Source organism: Scylla paramamosain, chromosome 39 (genome assembly GCF_035594125.1).
Source record: "Scylla paramamosain isolate STU-SP2022 chromosome 39, ASM3559412v1, whole genome shotgun sequence".
Lineage (NCBI taxonomy): Eukaryota > Metazoa > Arthropoda > Malacostraca > Decapoda > Portunidae > Scylla > Scylla paramamosain.
The window spans coordinates 14,230,672-14,237,381 of record NC_087189.1 but is presented as its reverse complement, the minus strand read 5'-3'; positions in this window follow the sequence as shown (position 1 = coordinate 14,237,381).

Genomic DNA, 6,710 nt, shown 5'->3' with positions numbered 1-6,710 from the left:
GTGTGTGTGTGTGTGTGTGTGTGTGTGTGTGTGTGTGTGTGTGTGTGTGTGTGTGTGTGTGTGTGTGTGTTTATTGCTTTACGACTTTTTTATATTGTGTTTGTGTCCGTTGGTTCGTTCGTTCGTTTGTTTGTTTGTTTGTTTGTTTAAGTGATTGTTCATGTATTTGTTTTTGTTTTTTATTGTTTTTTTATTTATTTTTCTTTTTATATTTATTTTTTTAACTTTTTTTATTTTTTATTTTTATTTTTTTGTTTTGTACTTCGTTTTATTTCTCTCGTTACTCTTTTTATCATTATAATTTTCATTTCATTTTCTTTTTCTATTTTTGTTTACGTTTTTTTCTTTACTGTTCGTTTTTTTTTTTTTTAACAATTCTCTATTTCATTATTTTCTTTTATTTCTCTCGCCACTTTAATTTTACTATTGTTTTATTTCATATTTTTCGTTATTTTTTTTTATTTCTACCATTCATTCTTTCTCTCTTTCTTTTTTTTCCGTTTGTCTTCACTTTCACAAAAGCGTGACTGGAAACTTCAATTTTTTCCACATTTTTCTTTTCCTTTTCTTTTATTTTCCATTTTTTTTTTCAGTCTATCGTCAAAATGCAAAAAAGAAATGTTTGTTGATATTCACGCCTCGGTTTTCTTTTTTCTTTTTCTTTTCACTGTGTGTGTGTGTGTGTGTGTGTGTGTGTGTGTGTGTGTGTGTGTGTGTGTGTGTGTGTGTGTGTGTGTGTGTGTGTGTGTGTGTGTGTGTGTGTGTGTGTGTGTGTGTGTGTGTGTGCGCGAAGTAGAGGGAGTAGCAGTAGTAGTGGTGGTGGTGGTCACTCCTCTCTCTCTCTCTCTCTCTCTCTCTCTCTCTCTCTCTCTCTCTCTCTCTCTCTCTCTCTCTCTCTCTGCCTATTTTGATGGAAACTTTAGGCTGAGGCACCAAGAAAACATATCATTTATTACTCGTCCATCATTCATATAATTTCTCGCCACAGCAAAAACTTCCTTCACTCCTCCTATTCACACATATTTCCTCACAAATACTAATATTCTGTCTTCCCTGCCTGGCGACCTCTTTCCCTGACACCCTCACCACTCACACCTCCACAACTGGACCTGAACACACACAATACACCAATACACACAATACACACACACACACACACACACACACACACACACACACACACACACACAGGCCGGTGAAGCTTGTGGAAGTGTCAAGTTAACACCACCACACCACACCACCACACACCACCACACACCACCACACCATGGTATTCTTGGCGCCCAGACCCCTCACCGCCCCGCCGAGCCCCGCCAAGCCACTCCGACCCCGCCCCGTCCTGCCGCGGCTAAGGTAACAATTTCCCATCACATATTTAGCGCAGTTTCCAGGGCTTTACAGGTGTTTCCAGGTGATTTAAAGACTCAAGTGTACAGGAGTAGGTGGAGGAGGAGGAGGTGGAGGGGAGAGGAGGCGTGTGAGGGGGAGAGGAGAGGAGGAGGAGGTACGGAGGATTGGTGGAAAAAAAACTACTTCGGCTCTACATCACGATTTTTTCTTGTTTATTAGTGGAGTTTGCATTGTTTTGATATCTAATTTATTGATATAAAAGTAAAACAAGTTATAATACGTAATAAGATCTTGTCTAGCTGTGTTTTCTTTCTCGTTAAAATAACACTTTCGTCATTTTATAAATTTTCACTTTTTTTTTTTTTTTTAGCACGCCTAGGATTGTTTTGGTGCTTCATTTAAGACTAAGAAATATAAGAAATGTGCCCCCGGTAATAATATTCAATAAAATCTACTCTAACTATTCGTATTTTTAAATTTAAAATACGTCCGTTGCTATATTTGAAAAATTAGTTTCTTTATACGACGAGGAATTCGTGTTTTCTTTATTTATCTGGAAAGTAAATATTTTTTGTATTCAGAATGTGTAACATAACCTAGTCTGGCTGTGGTTTCCTTCTTGATGTTATAAGTTATTTGTGGCCCCGTTTGTAAAAATTACAGATTGTTTTTGGGATTTTTCTTTATTATTAGTCAGGTCGGAAATGTTTTTATATTCCAGATATTAGTTAAAGTTTATGGCAAGTCAAAATATATAAGATATTCCAGTCTAGCTCCATTTTTGCGAGGGGTCAATTTCAAAATGGATTAACGTACGTATATAAAAGCGGGGCGGCATCAGCTGAAGTCATCAGGGTGCCGAGACCTGGGACGTCCCTCCATTCGTCTCTCTCCATCAATGTTCAGAATATGGCATATTAGAATATACAGTACATTCCAGTGTGGGCGTCTTTCTTCTCTCGAGTTTCAAAGTGAACTGTAATACGTAAACACAAGGGCCGAATTGGACATTTTCCCTGCCTCCCTCCCTGTCTGTACATAATATTTAGCTAAACCTCCAGTTGTTTCCAGACTCATACGTGAAGGAAAGACATAATTAACCACGAAAATAGATAAATAATCCCTAAAATACCCAAAATAAGGCTTAAATAAAGTGAAGGGTCCAGCCCCGTTCAATGCGCCCACCATGAAAACATCAGGACCCAGACCGAGACCTTTCCTGCTCCCTGCCCGCGTCTCTTCGTCAACATTTCCCTCAATTTCCAGGTATTTCCAGGTGTTCTCTAGCATAAGATGTGTAGACTGTGTTAACAGCAGGTGGAGAAGGAGGACTAAATGAGGAAAGGAAGGGGAGGAGGAGAAGGAGGAGGAGGAAAAGAAGAAAATGACGAATGGAAGAGGAGGAGGAAGAGGAAGAAGGAAGGAGAAAGGAGGAAGAAAGGAGAAAGGAGGAATGGAGGTGGAGGTGGTGTGTAGAGTGGTATAATTCATAGTAATTATAAGTAATTCATAATAATGATAGTTATTTTTGTTATACTACTACTACTACTACTACTACTACTACTACTACTACTATTACTACTACCATCACCACCACCACCACTACCTCCACCTCCACCTCCCTACACCCTATCCCCTCCCCTTATACTTCCCCTTTTGTCAAACACCACCGCCCCCCCCTCCCTCCCCGAACACCTCGTTAAGACCACGTCAAGTCACTTCAATAACCCCGTCACACACACGCAAACACACCTCTCTCTCTCTCTCTCTCTCTCTCTCTCTCTCTCTCTCTCTCTCTCTCTCTCTCTCTCTCTCTCGTATTTCCATGCCATTTTATCTTTCTTCTTCTTTTTCTTCTTCTTCTGTATCTCCTTTTCTCAAATTTTCTTCTCTTCCTAATCTTTCCTCCTTCTCTATTTCCTCTTCTTGTCCTCCTCTTCTTCCCCTTCTTTCTTTCCATCTTCCTCTTCTCTCCCTATCCATCATTTTCCTCCTTGTTTTCTCCCTCCTCCTCTTCTAAATCTAGTTCTTCTCTCCACGATTTCTCCCTTTTTCCTCCCCCTTACCTCCTCCTCCTCCTCCTCCTCCTCTTCCTTCTTGTCATGCCGATCAGCACCACAGCAATTTCCTCGCGGCCAGAAAATTGACAGTTAAAAATTGAGGGTCGAGAGAAAAATTATCGTAAAAAAGTAAATAAGAGTAAATATGTAGGAAAATATTTGAAGGAAAAATATGGAAAAAGAAGAAAAAAATGTGAATATGACAGTTTTATCATTAGAGAAACACTGAGCTTATAAAAAGTGAAATTAGAATAAAAAAAAAAGGAAAAAAATATAAATAAAAGACAATTTTCAGCATTACAGCAAAACAAATACAAAAAAAAATACTGAAAAATAAGAAAACACATAAAAACACGAAACAACACAGTATTGCAATTAGAGGACACACAAAATAAATAAATAAGAGGAAAAAAATATTAAAAAATCAATAAATCAATAAAAAAAAAGGCCAAGGATACACAAAGAAGGAAAACACACAAAAAGACAACAAAAAAAGAATAAAGGGGAAAAAAACAGCGCTTATGAATACAACACGCAAAAAGTAATCAATAAAAGCAATAAGGGAACAAGAATAGCGCTATCTGGCACCCACACCGCTCCCTCTTTCCCGCCCTCCCTCTCCCTCTCTCTTTCCCTCCCTCTCCCTCTCGCTCTCTCTCTCTCACTCCGCTCTCCCTCTCTCGTCACAGCAATTCCTAGTCCACTTAATGTAAGAGTATAGTGTGAGAGAGTGAGAGTGAGTGTGTTCTGGTAAGGGAAGGTAAGAGAGAGAGAGAGAGAGAGAGAGAGAGAGAGAGAGAGAGAGAGAGAGAGAGAGAGAGAGAGAGAGAGAGAGAGAGAGAGAGAGAGAGAGAACCTGTCACTCAAAACACACACAGACCTCTCTCTCTCTCTCTCTCTCTCTCTCTCTCTCTCTCTCTCTCTCTCTCTGCAGCGCTCTTCCTTCCTCCATCCCTCACTCACTCACTCCTGTTTCCCTCCCTCCCAACCCCCTCCTTACCTCTCTCTCTCTCTCTCTCTCTCTCTCTCTCTCTCTCTCTCTCTCTCTCTCTCTCTCTCCAGGACTAAAACACCTCTGGTCACGTGTATCGATTGTGTAATCAACTCACGAAGGAGGAGGAGGAGGAGGAGGAGGAGGAGGAGGAGGAGGAGGAGGAGGGATAGTATGATATTAATAGATTTTCAATACTATTATATCAATGTTTATCTGATACATGATAGTATTTTTATTACTATTCATTCATGTCTTTCACGTATATTTATGTTGGTATAACGTGCATTTGTCTTCATTTTCTTTTCTTCCTTTCTTTTTCTTCCCTTCATGGCTAAGTTGTCCGGAAGGTTAGTCTAACAGAGGGCGGTTTGTCAAATCCATGTACCATTTTGATATATTTCCCTTGTACTGACACCGAGGCCGCCAGCGAGTCAGCCAGGTGAGGGCTCGCGGACATGGTAAGACTGACACTCGCTGGTTCATGTACTCCCGCCTCCCATTGAACCGTGTGGTGAACTTAACGTATTTCTACACACACACACACACACACACACACACACACAACAAGGGTGGTAAAATAACAAACTAACGTATTTCTACTAAAAACAGTCGTATTTCTAGTAAAACCTCATATTTCTACTAAAAATACGTGTTAACGAACGTATTTCTACTGAGAGAGAGAGAGAGAGAGAGAGAGAGAGAGAGAGAGAGAGAGAGAGAGAGAGAGAGAGAGAGAGAGAAACTATACAGCAAAGGATTATCTGAATGAAAAATAGTTACATGTTATAACAGAATAATGGTTTTGGTGGAAATAATAGTAAAAAAAAACAAATAAATAAATAAATAAATAAATAAACAATGGAAATAATAGTAAAAAAAAGACAACAAATAAATAAATAAATAAACAAACAAATAAAGTAAATGAAGCAAGTTTACGTCACACTTCAGTACACGGGAATGCGCAGACCAAAGAGCGAGTGACAGCATCAATGAGCGGCAGTGTTACCATGTCCCCTTGTTCATAAAGGCTTTGCTCTCTCACCCAAACGATTTCCAAAGGCCACAGCGACGACTAACCGAGTTATCAAAAGAGCTTCTAATAATAATAATGCAAAAATCCTATTAATCTGCCACTAGAACCATAAAAACACCCTTAAAACCAGCGTGACTTCAACAACAGGCTTTTGAAATTAGTAAGAGTGTATTTTGGAGGCGTTTCAGAATGTAGTCTCTAAGCGACGACTAGCCGAGTTATCAAGAGAGCTTCTAATAATAATAATGCAAAAATCCTATTAATCTGCCACTAGAACCATAAAAACACACTTAAAAACCAGCGTGACTTCAACAACAGGCTTTTGAAATTAGTAAGAGTATATTTTGGAGGCGTTTCAGAATGTAATCCCTCGTGTCCTTGTGTTCTCAGGCGACTAAATTATAACAGACTCGGAAACAGACTATAAACAGACTCCCCATGCACGCCACCCCATCTAGTGAGAACTCAGGGCAGTACTGGCAGAGATATCAGCAAAAGTCCGGTCTTCAGGCACTTCCGAGACTAAATAGGCGCGGAAACACTGAATGTACTGAACTCATATGGGAGTTTTATCAGCTATGTAAACAATGAATGAATGAGAATGTTATTATTTATTTGTTTATTTATGTATTTGTTTGTTATTTGCAGTGTTTTAGCTCAATGTGATTTAAATACGGCTTAGTAATTTAGATATTTTATAATTATTTGTTAGAATTTAGTAAGTGATAAAGTGTGTATTGTTGAGGAGGAGGAGGAGGAGGAGGAGGAGGAGGAGGAGGAGGAGGAGGAGGAAGAGTGCAGGTGAGAAGAAAGACGAGCGACAGTAATATAAATGCAAAATAACTCTCTCTCTCTCTCTCTCTCTCTCTCTCTCTCTCTCTCTCTCTCTCTCTCTCTCTCTCTCTCTCTTTCCATTGAAGATACAAATTATGTCACCTGGAAATTCTGCACGTGTAACACTCTCTCTCTCTCTCTCTCTCTCTCTCTCTCTCTCTCTCTCTCTCTCTCTCTCTCTCTCTCTCTCTCTCTCTCTCTCTCTCTCTCTCTCTCTCTCTCTCTCTCTCTATCTATCTCTCTCTCTCTCTATCTATCTAATTTTCTATACCACCACGTTCAGTTATTATTCTCTCTCTCTCTCTCTCTCTCTCTCTCTCTCTCTCTCTCTCTCTCTCTCTCTCTCTCTCTCTCTCTCTCCCTTTCTGTTTACATCAGCGAGGAGGAAGCAACAGTCCAGAGAGAGAGAGAGAGAGAGAGAGAGAGAGAGAGAGAGAGA